Below are 21,587 nucleotides of genomic sequence, written 5' to 3'. Positions count from 1 at the left end.
CATACATTTCAGGGTAAGGGAAAAATGTTTCAAATAATGGTCCACTTCTGATTGAAGAGTGTTGACAGCTGTCAGCAGTGCCAGGCTGAGAAATATTCAGGGAGAGTCTGGGCTAATAAGGAAAAATGCTATCAATTAGTATGTCTGAAATGGGCCCTAGAGAAACAAGCAGTGGCATTTCCGCCCTCCATCTCCAATCCTGTCAGGTGAAGGTATGGATGAAAACTTGCATAATATTTCAATATGGAAAAAACGCTAATACTGTGTCTCATGTTGATTTGTTTAAATTTAATCTCATTGCCCATAAGGAGGCATATTTATAAATATTAAATAAAATGTAGTGTGAACTACATTTCCTTACATATCTTGAAAATATATCTTTCAAAATATATAATGTATAAAAATTAAGTGACATTGCTATTAACACAAAATTACAAAATAAAATCATATTAATATCTGAATAGCACTATTATAAAATATATTAACATATTATGTCCAAATAGGATCACATAATTTTAATATCAAAATCTGTACTTTCTCTAATGTATTACATTCACATATGGAGAAATTTATATCAAGACATTTTAAGTGACCTGTCCAGTAGCACACAGTTATTTACCAGTGGAAGTAAGACTGGAAATCTAATCTTAAGGGCATGGAGTGTTCACTGTGTTTACTGAAGAAGGAAACACGTAGATGTCTAACGCAGTGCATGGCATTTGTCATTGAAAGTTCGCCTTATTTAAATTGACTAAATATATAGATATTGCATTTGAACGTCTGGGCCAGTCTTGAAATTAGACATTATAAAATGTTTTCTATCATCTCTGTTTAGAACACCTTTTCCCCGCCTTGTTCTAAAGATTCTTGAGGTTAAAAAAAAAAAAAAAAAAGCAAGAATGAGTCAGAACGATGGATTTGGTGTCTGTATGGAAGAAGATAAAAGTTGAAGCTCGGAAAATGTGGATGGGATAAATAGAAAAACCTAATCCTATTTGCGATCTTTTTAACAATCAAGTGAAACTTGGCAGCCTCATAGAATGACACCATACATAAAGGCTATTAAATGGCTTTCTCAGAACCACTAATAAGAAATACAGAAAGAAAAGCTCGTGGATATAGTTCGTATACATAAGTGAGAAGAAGCGGTACCTCCGGGCCAAGATTTATAATAAACCATGGGCCAACTCTTTCTCCGTAGATGTGGAATGTAAAACATCTTTCTCTGTCCCATTTATATGCTCTCGTTAAACATGTATTTTACATATTTACCGGCACAAATAAAAGCACTGTGCTACAGCTAAAGCGATATAAGGTCAGAGTGTCTGCGTAGGAGCTTCTCAAGCCCGCATTGGCTTTACGGCCTTCCCTATTCACTATCTGCATGATGCCCTAGGATGGGAAACAAGGGCCATTTCATCCCTGGGCTGGCTACTGTGACACTGTTTTCGGCGGTGCAGAGGGCTGTGGATTAATGAGCACTGTGCTCCGTGCTAAGCACTGACAAAATTGAGCCTGAATGTGAAAATACTCCCCAACGAGAAAAGGCATATTCCAACTGATGAAATATCCATTGGCAAAATATCACTTTTAAAAATCTGGTATCCCACCTTTTTCCACCTTCCACAAGTTACCAAAACGTGATTTCTCATTATTTCTAAGCTAAATCACTACATACCGCTGTATTGAAGATTTGCCTAAAACGCATATCCTTCATTATATGATGCCCACGCAATTAATCAGTATGGGACTTCATTATATCTTGCCATATTAGTAATAATTTTAATTAGGCCACTGCACGTCCACACACTCTTTCTTATACTTAGTTTTCTTGTGTGATTGCAGTCAAACCTGTAAAATATTTTCTTTAGCGAAATCTCCTTTTCTCTTAATGTTCTTGTGAAAATATATAACATAGAAAAATAAAAGGAAAAAAAAACAAAAAAAGAAAAATAAAGCAATACTTTGTTTCTAAATACTTTCTAAAGAAGTATTCTAATATCACTTCATTACTCCAGGAGGTAAACCCACATATATTTATCCATGCTTCTGGTTTTACTCCATAATTTAAAAACACCAGGAATTCCCTGAATACTTTAAATCTATTCATTTGGAGAGATACAGAAAATTGGTGTCACGGTTAACAAAGAACAAGTGAATAAAAACAAATTTCAAAATTCATGTTAACCTAATGTTATTCGACCATTAAATGTGGTGCTCTAAAGTGATTTAATGGTACAGAAATATGGCTGTAACACTTTGTTAGGTGAAAGAAATACATACAAAGAAAATGATTCCATTAATTTAGGGAAAAAAGTATGTTGACAAGTGCAGAAAAGGCCAGAAAGGCTATGACCTCAAATGTAGATAGAAATTGTGTCTGCACTGAGAAATTATAAATGACTTAAAATTTTCCTCATGTGTATTACCTGTGTTAATATTTAGTACATGTCTATACATGATTACATAAGAAAAGTTTATTCAGTGCCATCATGAAGATCAAGAGAGCACCGCGACTGCCTCTGGGGTTGTTCTCCCAAATGTGTTGAGATGAAATGCTCCCCATTCAGCTTGGTGGAGTGAGGGGTCGAGGAAGAACCGAATACACAGTCTTGCCACCCACTGCTATAATACTTGACAAAGGTTTAACCTCTGGGTACCGACTCATCTCATTTGGAAAATTAGTTTAACACTAGTGCCTATCCCACGGAGTTATCTTAATTAAATGAGTTAATATGCCTAGATACTGTCTGACAAACATGAAGTGGTTTTATAAGAGTTTTTAACTACACAAAAATAGCTACCTGTAAGTGCGTGGGAAAGAGCTAATGATTTATTTCTAAACTTTGAAATACTCAACTACTGTTATTTCTTCAAACAATATACACATATTAAAAAAGACTTTACGAATGACTACTGCAAAAAGTGTAAGATATATGGCTCTTAATGTGTATGTTCTATATATATTTTCAAATGATTTGAATGTCATTTTTTATTCTAAGCATGGCTATGTGACTACGACAAATAAATATCATGATGCTTGAAATAATATGTGATATTGCATGGACATATATAGGCTAAAAATGATCTCAGTGTGATTCAGAACAATTATGTTTTCAAAGAGGACTAATTATGACTTAAGGGATGAAAAATATTATAATCTATGCACTTATACAGTTTGCAACTGAATCTAATTATGAATTGTCTTTTCTATGACCTCTTCTTGGTTACATAAAGATAATTATTCCATCTGTGAAAACTTAGAAAAATATAATGTATTCTGGAAGGCTTGTGGAAAGCTAAAACAAGGCTCAACTAAGTCAGCTTCTCATAGAGAAAAACAGATGGCAATTAATATAATGTCTCCATCTTTAGAAAACCGTGAGTGGCTTGGTCAAAATGATATATCAAAAGACTAATAATTTGCAACGGTCAGGAAGTTCTAAAGCTTAGGGGAAAAAGGAAAACTCTCAAAATCATGGTTTCTAAAACACTGCTTAAAAATAATATAAAACATTACTCTTCGTCAATTTATTTTTTTAGGACTTTGTTTAAATTCTAGTTAGTTAACATATAGTGTAGTACCGGTTTCAGGAGTAGAATTTAGAGATTCATCACTTTACAGTAACACCCAGTGCTTATCACAAGTGCCCCCCCTTAATGTCAATCCCCCATCTAGTCTATGCCCCACCCATCTCCCCTCCAGCAACCCTGAGTTTGTTCTCCGTTTAAATAAGCACATCTAACTTCTGAGTACATAGGCACCTTGAAGTGAGTGGTAAACAGGCAGGGGCCCAACGCAATAGATCCAGAGAAGCAAAATTTCAATATCTGGAATTGCAGATGTTTTCAAGCACTGATAATAAGATTCAAAATATTTAATTAAAAGCTAACATCATATTAAATGATTAAAGTAAAACTGACTAAAGTAAAAAATATAGAGATCTATAAAATTAAATATAAAGGCAGACACGAAGGTGGGGATTAACATAACAGACAACACCGATTTCTCAAGATCGTTCAGCTGAAACAGTTCAACAACCTAACATTTCCCAGCATTAATATACTTACTTTTGTATTTAAGTAAATAGACAAGGTTTTAAATAGGTATACACAAATATACAATACATTCTTTTGGAATGGATATTGAATCTGTGTCTGTAATATTAAAAAAAAATTAGACCTGGAGCTATAGTCTATAACCTCTCACCAACCACCCAGGCTACTGCTCTACCAGACATTATAAAGGGACTTAAGGGATAAAAGAGGAGTGTTAATACACATTTCAAAGCCTCCATTTTTTTTTCTTTCTATAAATATGTAACTCCTTGAATTAAGAGAGAAAACAATTTCTTTTTTTTTTTTTTTTTAAGATTTTATTTATTTATTTGACAGAGCACAGAGAAAATGGCAGGCAGAGGGAGAGAAAGAAGCAGACTCCCGTTGAGCACAGAGCCTGACCCTGCGGCCCTGGGACCATGACCTGAGCTGAAGGCAGAGACTTATTAATCCTCTGAGCCACCCAGGTGCCCCAGAAAACAATTTCTAAATACTTCCTCTGTAATAGTTTAACCACTCACAGTCCCAAGAGCTGTATTTTACCATTTGTTCCACACTGACGTTTTATAAAATTTGCTTGCTTCACACATTTAGATCTTGGTGTCAGAGATTCAAGGTGCCAATGTATCTCCTGGCACTCAGACTAATGTGAAATAGTATGAGTAAGAGAATCAATAAATAACACAGAACCAGCACTGACTAAACATGATGGCCAACTGGATTTCAAGAGAGATGGTGTAGGGAACGTCAAAAGTGGGTTTAGAAATACTGAGGTAGCTACCTGCAAAACTTACAGGCAAAAAATCTAAGTGAGCACTTGGTGATTCTATACTCATATAATGTCATTGTTATCATGATATCTCCCCTTTCACCACATTGCTCTAACAAAAGGCTACCTTTAATTCATTAGGATTTCATAATCCATCCCTAACCTCTGGATGATTAGTACACTGAAGAGGCAGGGAGGAGACATCAGAGAGTAATAAAAATAACTAACATCTTTTAATCACTGTAGGAGACATACTACTGTTCATCAATATCATTCCTATAATTTGGCAGGGTTATGTGGTTAGTTTCCTAACTATCTGTAAGTAATTGATGGCTTTCGCCTCAGAAATAGAGCAGTAAAAGGCTTTGTTTTTATCCCTCCCTTCTTTTGGCACTCAAATATTGTAGCTATGAGACGGCAGAGCCTCAATCAAGCTTAGGGCACTGGTAACTGTATGGAACTCAATATTGTACCCTCATGACTTTCATTAAATATTTGTGGTATGAGGTTACTAAGAAGTGGTAGCTGCTTGGCTACCCATAGCCTAGCACCCTAATAAAATCCCCAACTATATTCCTAGAAACATAATATGTACTTCATGTTTTCTCTTGTTAATTTTCTTTGTAATTCTGTGAGGTACTAATTATTAACCTCCATTTAAAAAGAGAAGAAAGAAGATCAAAGTGAGCTTATATAAACTAATGGGAAAAAAAGGAGTCACAAAGGCCAGCTATAGATAATAAGTGGAATAAAGTCTTGTCAGAGTAATAAAAGAGATAAAAATACCTAACCTGAAAGAATACAAGTTGAACAGGGTCAGAGTTGGGGAGAAATATGATGTGCCCAGGGACAAGTACATTTGCATATTAATTTCAAAAACATTATTCCAAACAACAGTCCAAGATAAGCCATTTCCAAGTTAAGATATTAAGGTTAGTTAAATAGGGTAGAAATCTCCATAGCCTATATAATTCAGCTATTCCTTCCTGTGTGTATCTCAAGGCTTGGTTTCTGTAATTCAACCCAGTCTTGATATTTCTAGGGTATTTGCTCCACAATTTTAGGTAATGAATAAATTATTTGGCCATTTGCTCACTAATTATTCATTCTTATTTTTTAAAAGATTTTATTTATTTATTTCAGAAAGAGAGAGTGGGAGGAGGGGCAGAGGGAGAGGGAGAGAAAGCAGACTCCCTGTTGAGCACAGAGCTTACACAGGGCTCCACCTCACAACCCTGAGATCATGACCTGAGCTGAACTCAAGAGTCGGATGCTTAACCGACTGGGCCACCTAGGCAACGCCCTCGTGAATTTTAAAGCAAATACTTAAAATCTTTCATAAAAATCTTTAATTTTTCCTTGTGATTTCGAATAGTACCCTTTTTCAAATAATAATCTTTTGTTATATTTTAATGTTTACATTTTAAAGATTAAAACATAGATATACCTAAATCTTGATTAGTACTAGTAATTATATTTCTTCCTTCTCCTGCCCACTAACCCACCTGTTAAATCCTAACCTCCTAATAATTACCTGACTGATGGATTCAATTCAACTTATTTAGTTCAGGAAAACTGAGTTGAATTACTATCGTGGACACTTGTATGTTCAGTCCTATAGATTTCTACTCCCAATTCAAATCCAGAGCCTATAACCACGTGTTTGAGTTGAGTGCCATAGAGGAAACTTTGAAAAGTCGAATGCACATGGGATGTAGTGGGCGACAGCCAAAGGCTCTCTTATCTCACAACACCAAGTAACAAGTAACTTAAAAGTTCATTACATGCAGGCATACATACACACATACAATTCCAAAATTCCCACTTTTTTCCAAATTTTCACATGGAGAGGATTTTAGTGAATATTTCTAGTTTTAAGGAGTTTTTGTTAAGATGTCTGGGTGACTCAGTCAGTCAAAGCTTCTGACTTTTATTTCAGCTCAGGTTATTGTCTTAGGGCCCTGGGATCTGGCTCCACTCTCAGCAGGGGAATATGTTTGAGGATTCTCTCTCTCCCTCTGCCCCTCTCCCACTCACATGCTCTCTCTTTCTTTCTCTGAAATACATAAATCTTGAAAAAAAATAAAGTTTTTGTTATAAATATGTGCTTACTTAAAATTGAGACTATGAATTGAGATTGCCATATGGTTTCTTTCTTTTCCTTTGGTCTGATAAGGTACAGAATAGAGAGAATAGATTCAATAATACTGAGACATGCTTGCATTCCTAATGTATGCACACCACTTTGTATGTATAAAATAAATAACAAAGACAATACATAAAGTGTAATCTATATTATATACTATATATGATCTGTGATATATGTTGTAGGTAGTATAAATGTGATATAGAATATAAATTCTAAGTTAAACAATATAGACTATATAGCATATGGTGATTTCTAGCTAATATCATATGCAAAATTATTCTACTATTTCTTTCCTACACTGTCTTTTTTGGCATTAGGATATTATATCTATATAAATTGACTTGAGGAATTGTCATAATTTGGATTACTGTATTATGTTTTATGAGAGTAAATTTAGCTTTAATTGATCCCAAGTATATTTTATTTTTATAATTAGTTGAATCTGATTCATTTTTAATTTTTATGACTAGAAGGAATCAAAGTTGCATTACACACACCAACAAAAATTTTGTCTAAACAAATAGAAAGGGGACCATGGGTGGCTCAGTCTGTTGGGTGTCTGCCGTCAGCTCAGGTCATGATAGAGCCCTGTGTTGGGCTCCCTGCTCAGCGGGAGCCTGCTTCTCCCTCTACCCCTGCTTGTGCTCTTTCTCTCTTTCTCTCAAATAAGTTAAAAAAAAAAAACAAAAACAAGCAGAAGGAAAACTTCATTTATGTCAAGGGTCGTGCTCTGTGTGTGTGTGTGTGTGTGTGTGTGTGTGAATTCTGTATGTGTTGAAGACTTAATTATAAGTCACTTAGATATACCACTGATCCACCAATTAGAATATATAATATATATCACAAATTTCCTTTATTATCAGTTTAATCTTACACAGCTTTCAGATAGTATAGAACCAGTAAGTAATGACTTTCAATGCTAAAAATAATAATAAATAAATTTAGGAAAGTAAAAACTTCAAAGAATGATTAATACGGTGCACTTTTGGAGATTTCTTTCTTTTTCTTTCTTTTTAAAAACATTTATTTATCGTAGAGAGAGTGTGGGTGGGAGAAGGGGCAAAGGAAGAGGGGAGGGGAGAGAGAACCTCAAGCAGACCCCCCACTAAGCACAGAGCCTGACATGGAGCTCAATCCTATGATTCTGAGACCATGAGCTCAGCCAAAAATCAAGAATCAGATGCTTAAATGACTGAGTCACCCAAGCACCCCACTTTTGGAGATTTCTTGATCTGGGAAATAAATCATGGCAGTTTGACAAAATCACCAGTTACCATCTATGTAAAGAGTGAGAATTTCCACAATCATAGCAAAGTGAAGCATTTTTTGCTTCCACATTCCACAATCCAAAAACATTATTTGGATAAATATGAAAGCCTATCAGTTAATTATTCTCATTACATAAGTGGTATCTGACAAATTAAATTTACATATCACCATAGAAACAAGAAAAGAAAAAGTATTTTTCTTCCTCACAACAATGCATTCTACTGTCCCAAGAACTTATTTCGGAATTATTTATTTGGTCTTCAATTTCCATTATGCACATATTATTTTGTTTTTCACTTGTTGAAAATCTTTTTAGCTACTGCTTACTACAGTAAATAAAGACACAGTTTCACTCTATTTGACATTTTTTTTGCTGATGTTGTATTAGTAGCTACATAATACCTAGTCAAATATATCATCTAAATGTTCCCTTCTCCAATTATCAATTGCTTTCAGTACATATTCTTTATAACTATAATAGCTATAAATGTATTCTACCATCAAAAGCAATACTTAGTAAGCACCACTGCCAAATGGTGTGGAAAATATAATTTTGTATTGAAAAAGGCATAATATAAACATGACTTTTTAAAGACCTAAATCTTAGTGAATGGAAAAAAAAATTAAAGTCATACACTCTAGTGTGTGTGTGTGTGTGTGTGTGTGTGTGTGTTTGTGTGTAGAATCAATGCAAAACTTAAAACATTTATAACAGTATCATAGAACCACATAGTACCCGATTCATATGAACTGGTTAAAATATTAAAGCATTTTAGCTGCCATGCAAAAACACTTTGACAATTGTAGTAATTATTATTTTAAAACATGAACAAACATGACAAAACTATTATTTTATGCTGGAGATGGTTACATTTTTCTACTTTAAAATTTTCATTATGCATGAAGAGAATCCCTTTTTCTTTACATAAGTGTAAAGTAATCAATAACTTGGTTGATTCAGTCCCTCGATTTCTAGCAAATGACTTACTCACCTTATTCACATTAGAATTAACCGCAAAGCTAAGTAAAATGTAGATTCCATATTCCACAGATTCTGATTCACCATTTAGGAGATTTTAACAAGCTCCAAGATGATTATAAGGCAAATTGTCCAGGATAACACCATCACCACAACCATTATGTCTAACATATATTGGGGGCTTACTTCATGATTATTACTATACAAACAGTATGCCATTCTTTAACTGATTTTTCTTACAACAGTTCTATGGTATATGCTCCATTATTATTGATATTTCATAAATGCAGACAGTGAACACACAGAAGTTAACTAGATTTGCTTAGCTATGTAATAATTTGTCAGGCTGGAATTAAATCCAAGCAGATTACTTCCTTCAGAGCTGGTTCCCTTAACCTTGCAGGAAACCATTTTCCAGGATATGGATGCCATTTTGGAAAAGAAAAAAAGAAATATATGGGTAGATAATGGCCAGGGTTTATTGCTAGGACAGTGGTTTCCAAATTTTCATATTTATTCTCCTATGAAAAAAATGCTTAGGGTAAACTCCAATATTATAATACGTATTTATATACTAATCATTTACTTCTACAACTTTTACCACCATAAAGATATTTCATAAAAACATACTCAAAATTGAAATATAAGAGTATGAAGTAAAACATCAATATAAATAGATTTTTTTTTATATTTTGCCACAGCTCAGCTGATGGTCTCGGGCAACTCTACATTACCTATAGGAGACCACAAGGGAGTCACTTATCTGGAGATTGCTCTGCAAGGTGGAGGAGCACAACATGGCCATTTTGAATATTTCAAGTCCATATCTCCCACCTTATCCTGCTTTTCTCTCTCTTCAAGAGAACAATTTGCATGGGTTCTCAGACTTTTACTCTATGTCCTGATTATGCAATAGTAACTTTCTAGTAGCCAAATTATACCTACAATAGATGGTTCTTATAAGTAATACAAACTGCAAATAGGAATTAAGTCAAATGAACTGTATAATTTCTATCTGGTTCTTTTTCTTAATTATAGTACTAAGTTAAATATTCATTTAATATTAATATTAAATTAGTGTTGACCATTCAGGAGAATCTGTATAAAATGTAAAGATTTGTGTCTCTATAATAATACAGCTGCATGACACTAGTCTAAGTACTTAAACACTCAGATTGAGTTTCTCCAACTGCAAAATGAGATAACATACGTAACTTCTAGGTATGCTGTGATAGTCACATAAAAATAACAAGCTGGACCTGAAGCACATCAAATGTTCAATAAAGGTAGTTATTACTATACCACAAAAACATGGCAGCTATTTAAATATTTCTAATCCCAGATTTCTTTGGAAAATTCTAATTAATCTCTTCCTAAAGTGCAGAAGAGAACCTCTACTAAGTCCCCATTGCTACAAGAATAAAAATAAAAGATGTGACTGTAAATACACACCCTTTAAATCATTCAGGTAAGAGCTCTGTCCAATTCAAGGCAATTGGGAATGGGAAATATTTCCTAAATATTACAAATAACTTCAGGTAAATACACCGAAGGCTAATGTGTACAGTTTCTATTATATGAAATGTTAGGATCTGGTAGGAGAAAGGAGTAGAATTGTGTATAAGTAGTCAAGGGACCTAAGACACTTTAGAGATATCATTAAAATAAACCATTACTATATAGGTCTGTCGTCACATCTTAATATAGAAAAGTTGATTTCCATCAACTTGTAAGTTGAAATCTCTCTCTCTCTCTCTCTCTCTCTCTCCCTACCTGTCTGCCTATCAATTTTCTTTAATAGAGAAATATATATCCTCAAGAGAAAAACTGTAATATTTGAGGATCTCTAAATCAATCATCTTGGTCATTGCCAGAAAAATATCTAATGATTTCTGACAGTATTCAGTCTCCATTCTCCACTCATACAAAAAGACTTCCCAAACAATTGTTACGTTTCTTATTCTTATATATACATGAGGTTCCTTTTGGGGAAAGATGCCAGTTGAAAGAAAAAGTCCAAAACAAATAGAAAACATAAAAATATAACTGAAAAGAAGCAAAAACAAATGCCAGGAGTGGTAGAGAACAACAACAACAACAGAAAGGAAGAAATCCAAAAGCTCCTTAGATAAATAAAGGACTTCCTCAATGAAAGAAGTATAGCTTGCTTTTAATGAGAGTGTTTAGAGAACAAGAAATGTAATTCCTGGCTATTTTTTAAAGGTATGTATAGGAGGAAATTTTGAAAGGTAAATTTGAAGAAAAATCTTTATCAAAGCAGAAAAACAAAGCATGGGTATAGAAAATAAGATAAAAAGATTATTAGGGTATTAATTCAAAAGACACAACATAAAAAAAATAAATCTCAGAGAAATGGAATAAATGTCCATTCACTCTCTCCATATTTTTCTCATCCAATCTACAGAAAAATGCAATCTGGCTTGTCCCCCCCAATACTACAATGCAACCAATCCATCCGGGTCAAGAGGGAGATATCTTTAACAAAATTCAATAACTTTTTTTCTTTATTTTTTGAAATTAACTTTATAGTGGCATAGCACATTGTTGCTTTCATCGTAATTGCAATTCCCTTTTTAAGAATTCTCTCTCTTTTTGGCTTGCAAAGCTCTACACACTTTCAAGCTTCTCTTTCACCTCAAAATCTCTATTTCATTTTATTGTTTTCTTCCTTAAATACTAAAGATCCATTCTTCAGAAATGCTTTGCGCATTCTATATGTGCAATAATATCTGCAGATTTTATGGCTTCAATTAATGTCTATATACCAAAGCACTGCAAAGGATTCCAGTGGCCCATATTTATCTCTTTCTTTATCTATAGATCTATTTTCCAAGATGCATTTCAAAGTCTCATGGCCCACAGAGAAACCCTTATCTTTTATTGCTCATTCTCTTCATCACTGTTCTTTCTCTCACTGAATGGAACCAGGACCCACTCAAAACTGTCACTTGAATAAGGAATCCCCCTTCAATGTTTACTTTACCTTCCAGTCATATTCAAAGTTCATTTATGGTCAAGTCTACCTCTTAAATCTCTCAACTATATGCACTTACTTCTTTCTTTTTTAATTAACATATATTATTTGCCCCAGCGGCACTTACTTCTTATAACCTCGAAGCTCTTAATCTATGACTTCTTGTCATGAGCTGTTTCTCATACCAGCAAAATAAATTGAAATGATATGTTTAAATTAGAAAATATATTTCGGGAGCATTAAAGATTTTACACCATTTTATCTACTGAACTCGTGTCTGAAAGTCTATCCTAAAGAAATAAATCAGAACTTAGAAAATGTGGTACAAAACACTGTTTACCAATGTACTATTTATTGCATAAAAATATAAAACTAATTTTTGAAGACAGTTAATTTTTGACATATATACTCAAATGTTTAAAGAGATTGGACAGGATTATGACAATTATAGTTGTATAGTAGAAAGATTTAGTAGTTGACAACACTCATGGTATCAGGAAAGTAAAGTTCCATAGTGAATTGTATTTAATTAGAAAACTCAATGTTAACAAATGAACAAGAAAATAGGTATCTTTCTTAACTTGTCACCAAAAGAGGTCACACCAACATCATTGGTAATTTACCTATCACCAAAACTAACATGCACCCTTAGTGCCCAGATTTTGTCAATACCATACCATTTGTCAATTAAAAGAAAAACAAACAAAAAATGGTACATCTTGGTGAATAACTAAAGAGAAGTTTTAGGAGTGACTGAAGCAGAAAAGAATGGACTGAAGAGTATCAGAGTCTAGAACTGATGAATTCTAAGAATAGATGAGTCATTCAAAGTAGATGCTAATAGAGGAAAAGCAGAGATCTCTTTACTGGGGAGTATGGATTTAAGGAAGAATGTTTTAAGATAAAAAATGCAGTTTTGGGATTCTGTTTGTAGGACAATTAAATGGGCAATAACAAGAGAAGATGTTGCAAAGGAAAAAATAAACCAAGCACCAAAGTAACCACTCTGCAAATTCTGTTTATTATGAATAATAATAATATATAAGTAAATAGCAATAATATAATAATTTCTTTACACTTCCCCATGACTTGAGAGTTAAAAAATAAATTCAAGAAATTCTAAATTTTAATCTCTCAAATTATTCTATGCGTTAAAATGATACTGAAATCAATTTCAAAACTGAAAAAAATGAATTGATAAGGAGTTTAATATAGTATTTCAGTAGTCATTCACAAAAATTTTAGAGTAAAATGATAATAAATTTTGGATCCTAATATGGAATGTCTACCTCAAAGGAGAGGTTTTTAAAAATAAATGAGAATATATAATTATTTCAGTACAAAATGTTTTTGCACAAACACCTCTGTGGAAAAAGAATTAGTTTAGTTTCAAATTATAAAATAAAAAACTCAATGCTTTCTTAGTTTCTTTATATAAAACATATAAATAAAAAATTCCAGCTTTGCGCAGTGGCAGTATCATAGCCAATGAGGTTTATCCGAGGCACGATTATTGCTAATTGAAAAAATTCCATATCATCTATGTTTTTGTTTTCTGAATATAGGTTAAAATAACTTAGTGACTAGCCCACATTATTTTTGACTAGTCCACATTTTTAAAGTACATCTTGTTGAATTTATTTAGAGTATGTGATCATGAAAATATATTTTGAAGACAAAACTTGAAACCAGATGGACTAGCTTAGCAGAGTGTTTAATACAACTATTTTATATTTTGGGGTTATCATCTCATGATTGTATGCTATTAGCTATGTACAAAGAATGACCAAGTAATGTATTTTAGTGAACATAATATTGGAAACATCTCACAAGGGAGATTTTTAAAATCTATTTAACATGAATGGCATGCTTACAGAGTAAGTAAATTCCTACTCCAAAATTCCCAAAATAAGCAATTTGGGTACATCACATTAATTCTTTTTTTTTTTTAAAGATTTTATTTATTTATTTGACAGACAGAGAGATCACAAGTAGGCAGAGAAGCAGGCAGAGAGAGAGGGGGAAGCAGGCTCCCTGCTGAGCAGAGAGCCCGGTGTGGGGCTCGATCCCATGACCCTGAGACCCTGAGCTGAAGGCAGAGGCTTAACCCACTTAGCTACCCAGGAGCCCCACATCACATTAATTCTAAATAAAATGTATATAGGAAAAATTAAAAGAGATACATTTGTACGTCTGTAAGACAGTAAAAGTGTACCTCCAAGAGATGGGATGGGTTAAACATACATATAAATTTCAGGAAGGGAAACCATCATGAATATAATTAATTTGAGGAACAAATGGATTTAAAAAGCAAGATGAAATTCTTTAAGGTTTTGGCTCCTCTGTAATTGATGTCAGAGAAGATAAAGATATTCCTTTCAGTGCTTAAATGTAAAAGCATTCAGTATAGTTTGATGAATGAGTGAATTGTTTGACTGAAAAGATGTCTTTTTTTTTCTCTTGGAACTTACATTATGTGGACTATGAGCCACTCCATTTATCAATGTGTAGAAAGAGTTAATATGTTCTGTGAAGAGATGATGTTCTTATATAAAATAATCTGTCATGTTATTTCTTTAATCCAGCAAGTCCAGCATCATTTTGTTTCTTAATATGTAATATTAATATGTAGAAAGCAGCTAATTAACAATTTACTAAAATTTGGATACTTAACTTACATATATACAGTGTTAAAAGTGTATTGCTTATTCCTGTTTTCCCTACAATGCAAGTGTTCAATTATAATATAATGTCACATAATCTCATAAAAATTATACTTACGATTTAAGAGCTGTGTGTTTTAAACATTTGTTTAATACACACACACACAATGACAACACTGCTTCATATCTTTAAAACAGTTTAAATTTAAATTTCATAGAAGTAACTTTATATATGTCATCCTCTATATAAAATGGCATACAACACAAGAAACAACAGGTTTTGGCAAGGATGTGGAGTAAGGAGAATCCTCTTGCATTGTTGTGGGAATGTAAACTGGTACAGACACTCTGGAGAATGGAATGGAGGTTCCTCAGAAAATGAAAAATAGAACTACACTACAATCCGTCAATTGCCCTAATAGATATTTACTCAAAGAATACAAAAATACCAACTCAAAGGTATATGTGCATCCCAATATTTGTAGCAGATTATGTGCAATAACCAAACTATGGAAATACCCCATGTCCATTTACTAGATGGATAAAGAAGATCAGACACACACACACACACACACACACACACTGAAAGATTACTGAGTTTTAATGCAATGATGGGGATGGAGCTAGAGAATATTATGCTAAGCAAAATAAGTTAGTCAGAGAAAGACACATAACATTTGATTTCACTCATATGTGATTTTGTTAAGAGACAAAACAAACCAGCAAAGGGGGGGAAAAAAGAGAGAGGCAAAACAAGGAACAGATTCTCAACTATAAAGAATGAACTAATGGTTGCCAAAGGGGAGATGGGTGTGGAAATGGGTTAAAAAGGTGATGGGGATTAAGGAGTGCACTTGTCTGATGAGCACAGGATGATGTATGAACGTGTTAAATTACTGTATTATACACCTGAAACTAATATAACACTGTGTGTTAACTAAGTGGAATTAAAATAGAAACTTTAAAAAATTTTAAAAATACGAGGGATGGAAAATTATAAAATGGCATAGAACTTTAATAAATAATTTATATGGTCTTGAAATTATCAAGTGAATATATATATACACATACATCTATCTATCTATATCTATATATCTATATGTAGATATATAGATATACATGTATATAAAATCTGAAATCTGTCCATAGACAAAAACAGGCACACACATATGTGTGTGCATGCAAATACACATATCCATTTTTTATAGTCTTTATGACAGTCATTTTTAATAGCTATATATGATTTTATTGTGATAGAGAGCATGTTATGTTACTCAATTCATCATTTACAATCCTGTTGTTGTAGATATTCTTCTTTATCTACTTTTAGATTATTTAAGTATGATAAAGTCCCAGGAAAGAGACCTACTGGGTCAAAATTTCAGCTGCAACTTTGGTTGGTTGTCAGCTTCAGGAGTAAGAGAATTTAGTGATTCATCACTTACACACAACAACACCCAGTGCTCATCACAAGAGTCCTCCTTAATGCCCATCACCCATTTATCCCATCCCCTGTCCACGACCCTCCAACAACTCTCAGTTTTTTCCCTTTTAGTGAAGGTTCTCTTATTACTTGCCTCTCTCCCTTTTTCTCCCCAACCCCTTCCTCTACCTTCATCTCATTTGTTTCTTAAATTCCACAGGTGAGTGAAATCATATGGTATTTGTCTTTATCTGACTGAAGTCAGTACTTCATTTGAAGTAAGTACTTCATTTAGCATAATACACTCTAGATCCACTCAAGTCATCTCAAATAGCAGGACTTCATTGTTTTTGATGGCTGAGTAATATTCCATTGTCACACATGCCCATTTATTATCAACTAATAATTTGGAGTCAAATCTTGATATGTCTATAGAATTGGTATATTTTATAAATATTGAATAAAAGAAAGAAAATAACCAAAGAAAAACCAATGTCTTATACAGACACAAAGACAAAAGCCTTATTTAGAAGGAAGAGAATTATATCCATCTGCAAAGTGATGTTATGGCCCCCTTTTTTTTCACCTAATATTATAGGAAATGGTTATATTTTGCTTTACTATTTCAAAAGCAAATTCAAGCATTGTCATGAAGTATTTCCTTAATGACAAACAACAATACCATTAAAAAGTTATAGAAAGATGCATGTATATCCTTTTTTAAAGTCTTTTTAATGTCCTAGTTACATTTTATGTTTTTCTCTGATTTTCATAGTATTATCTCTTTATCAAAAAAATGTCACAGAATCTTCACTAGAGATTTAAAAAGTCTCCACTAGATATTAAAAAAAAAATAAAATAGGTGGCAAACTCCCGGAAATAATTTAGTTATAATCCAAATTAAAGACAGAAAATATAGTGGCGTTTTCCTTTTCTATGATTTATGTATAATTTGCTCATTTCCACAGAAATGACATTTCTAAATTTTTCACTTAGAGAAAATTACCTAGGTTATTTTAAGCTGTAATTGATGCACCAAAATTATTCCCACTTTAATAATATACTATCCTACAAATTTACAAGTTCATTTATCATGTAAGTTCTTATAAAATGTAGATGTATTGATTCTGTATGTTGATAAGTCACTGTCCAACACTAATATTTCAAACCTGACTTGGTATGTCAAAGCAAAGTCTCAGACAATTATATGCTTTGCTTTCATTTTAAAACATTCTTGATGATTCTGGATGTCTTTTATTGAATAATTAATGCAATGAATTTCTGAAAAAAAAAACATTTGTTTTACTAATTCTAAAGTGCTTTTTAAAGTGAGACACAAATGCTCTTACTGGATCACATCAGCATTTTCAAGAGGGCATGCATCATTTCAAAAAGAAATTGTTTTGTTGTAAGTTGTAAAAAGGCAGGTTTTAGAGCATTTTAGGGGGATTCTTTCTAGTGAGTAGTGATGGAAGTTGAAAACTCTAACAGTATGGGTTTTTAAAAAGTGTCAAATATCTTTCTGGTCACTTTGGCAAAAGTAACTCATTTCTTAAATCTGGGAGATTTCAAAAGCAATGCTAGAAGGAAAGGATTCATGTTGGGTTATTAAGTTTCATGTTTATTTTTCATCCTCAATCTGTTACGCCACAGTAAAGATACAGGTATTGGAAGATCATAAACATTAGAGGAAATTGTCATGACAACAAAATATAAAAGTTCCATTTTCTCATATTTATTATCATGGTTCTCAAACATTAGGTTAGTAGCAATAAATCCCAGTCTAAAAAAAAGTATATAAAAAGACCAATACAGACTTTTAAATCATGTGATACATTTAATTCTATTCTATTACTACTCAGAAACATGTTAAATACTACTCTGTAAAACTCTGAATATAACAATATTTAAAGGGGGGTGCCTAAGTGGCTCAGTGGGTTGGGCCTCTGCCTTCAGCTCAGGTCATGATCTTAGGGTCCTGGGATGGAGCCCCATATCAGGCTCTCTGCTCAGCAGGGAACCTGCTTCCCCCTCTCTGCCTGCTTCTCTGCCTACTTGCTATCTCTCTCTCTGTCAAATAAATAAAATCTTAAAGAAGAACAATATTTAAAGGGTACATGTTAAGAGCATGAGTGTCAAAAAATTCAACATCAGTTTATATTTAGTTATACATTATCATCTATCTAATTATATGTATCTCTATTATAACAAATTCCTGAAAGATCGGTCAGATTTTTTAAGAATGCTTGGGAAACATTTATGCAAATCATTTTAAAGCATCTTTATTTATGATAATTTGATTGAATTATTTTTTTTAAAGTTCCCAGGAATAAGTACATTGGAAAGATTCCAAGGGAAAAGCAAAACAAAACAAAATATATGAATAGATGAAATAACCTTTAAGATTTCCACAGTCTGTATATGTGTGTGTTTGTGTGTGTGTGTGTGAGAGAGAGAGGTAGAGAGACAGTGGGTTTAAGCATAAAAGTATAAATATTTCAATATTTTATTAGGACACAAGTAAAGAATTACTAAAATTGAGAATGGAAAGTGAAGATATAATTTACATAATGTTCTGAGACATTTCAGTCATTGTTAAAAAGCCTTGGTAAAGCAGAAAACACATATAAAAAATAAGAAAATAAGTCATCTAGAGATGACTTCTAGATTTTGTGAACTGGTTATTTGTAAAAATTGAATAATTTTAGACTTTCAATTTTATAATGTTTATTCCTTTTGGGGAATAGTTTTATTGGTTACAAAATTTGGTAAACAGAAATGTCCACATTATATAAAAATTTAAATATTTTCAACTAAAAATTATAAGTATATGTCTATTTTCACATGTGTGTACTTAGACATCTAACATATATAGAATTTGGAATAAAGGATATTATATGAATGCATATTATTTTATTATATTACTTGATATTGCGAATGTACCCAAAATATAAATTTATATTGCTGAATATGCAAATATTTTACATAAATAATGTCTCCTGTACAGATATATTAGTTCAAAAAATGAATTCTTTGAACTACAATATAAATTAACATAAAGAAAATATTTGCCATTCTATTTAGATATTTTTGTTGTTACCTCTTCATGTGTTTTTTATATGCTAGTTACAGACTTACTAAATCCCTTTGGCAAACTTGCATTGAAATATTTTATTAAAATTAGAAACTCTATTAAAATTACTTGCAATAAATTAAAACTGAAACAATATTAAATATCTCAGAATTTGCACTTTTGTAATTTACACTTCCATGTCTTTCATATTATCGTGTCTCTCATATCTGATGAATGAGCTTTTTTATTACATGTGATGGATATAATTTATTGCAAATTAATACATGCACGTTTGAATATGTGGTATCTGTATTGATAATTTGCCCAATTGTTTACTTTTCATTAATATTATTATTACTGTTATATTCTTAATTACTTAAGGTTTGTTGCCTTAAGACTTTTCTAAAGTTCATAAAAGTTTGATAGCCCAAACAACTGACAAAAAAGAAGAAAATAAAGTATTTGTATGTCAACTTTGAGAATCGACTGTCCTTCAAAGAAACATTTAATTTTATTCAGACATGCGGAAAGCTCCATACTGAATATCATTTCCTAGGAAGTAAATTATTAATTGAATTAAAAATATTTACTCTATATTTTCCTTGCATCTTTAAGGTGACTTTATTGTCCATAGCATCTGATAGAACAAAGATAAATACATGATAAATTAAAAACAAAATCCTAGAGGAAGAAAAAAAATAATAGTGATACATTCCTCCTAAGAAATTTAACATTTTAAATGTTCTGGAATGAGCAACTTTTATTTTCCTCAATCTGAATTGTAGAGATGGCCAACTGGTCTCACAAATATTTATTTTAGAGAAAGTTCAATATATACATTGTGATTTTAAATTTTTTAGAATTTTTTTCTCTTTTGAAGCACCAACTAGCAAAGCACTTTTCAAGTCCTTTCTGGCCCTATATTCATGATGAGACAATTTATATAATTCAAATATGCCTAATTCTCACATCCTTACCTGTGTTATCTTCAAGTTCTAGGAGTTCTGCAGAAATTGACATTCAAAATTCACGTAAACACATGAGGAAGAGGGGGAGAGATGGTTCTTCTTTTGCTTCCCAGGCTTCTCCTCAAACATGAACATGTGTCACAGTGCTCTGAGCTGGAGATCCTTGCTCGTTTAGTACCACACCACCAGCATGTCACTGCTTACAGAATGCTATTTTGGGTTCTCTGAGTACAGCCATGAACACTGAGCCTTTTGTGCAAAATATCATAAGGGCACTCTGATGTCCGTTCATAGGCTTGGATTAAAATGCAGACAGCTCCCGCAAGTGGTATGAGCCTTTTTTTTTTTTTTTTCACTTTTTCCTAACAACAAGCAAAAGGAAAATAAAGCACTTATTGGTTTGAGGTGATAAGGAGGGAATTCAACTTCTGTAAGAGAATCCTACAAGTGGAAAGGACATGCCCTCTACTCGGGGATTAGCTGAAGAAACAAATGATCAATTTAAAACAGGCACAAAAGTTACTAAAAAGAGAAGAGCTTTTCCACTCAGCGCCTATGCCTTCTGGCTGCTTCTTAATTCAGTCTTCCTGCTCAGGAATCTAGTAAAATACAGAAAGAGAGGGCAATGTCTAAATTAAACTCCTTTTCTTCTCCTTGGTTTATCTATTACCTAAATACACTTATTTCATTAAATGTATAATTAGATTCTGTTATAGTTATTATTTATTATGAGCTACATAATCCTAGTTATAGGATTATGTAACATATATATATGTATATATATATAAAACACATAAGTTATGTGTTGATTACTAAGTCTGTTTTTTAGTTAAAAATTTTTTTGTACCAAATTAGAGACGTTCAGAAATAATGAACAGCGCTTAAGGTAAAACGGTGCCAAAATTATGACTGATGTCTAAAAAACTTAATATTTTAAGGTTTACATATGCAATGATTGTGAGGAGGCAACCACAAATATCAGGAAGATACAGTGTTGGGACCGTATGCATGTTCATTGCTTTTCATCATAACAGGGAAGGGTAGTAAGAAAGAAGTTACAAGTAATGTCGGTGAGAACTAAATCAACTCTAATCGATCGATGTCTAGTTTAGGCTTACTTCATCTTTAAATTCACAAAGAACAAGCTTTATTTGTTACCATTTGCTAAATAAATGTTAGATGCCTCTATAACCTGAGTCAAAACCAAAAATAAGCGTTTTTCATTAAGCATTTTTAAAAA

General features: G+C 32.6%; 1 protein-coding gene across 1 annotated transcript in view; it reads right to left on the bottom strand.

Annotated features, from left to right (window-relative positions):
• Positions 1-20,492, bottom strand: part of CDH19 (cadherin 19) — a gene marked incomplete at its 3' end in the record, with an annotated part of 93,706 nt that extends 73,214 nt beyond the window's left edge. Inside the window, exon 1 of the mRNA XM_080821973.1 lies at positions 20,357-20,492. The remainder of the gene's footprint in view (positions 1-20,356) is intronic.
• Between the last annotated feature and the right edge of the window lie 1,095 nt (positions 20,493-21,587).

This window comes from Martes martes (assembly GCF_963455335.1).
Source record: "Martes martes genome assembly, chromosome: 13".
Classification (NCBI taxonomy): Eukaryota; Metazoa; Chordata; class Mammalia; order Carnivora; family Mustelidae; genus Martes; species Martes martes.
Note: the sequence above shows the minus strand (reverse complement) of the source record. Positions and strands in the feature narration are given on the sequence as shown.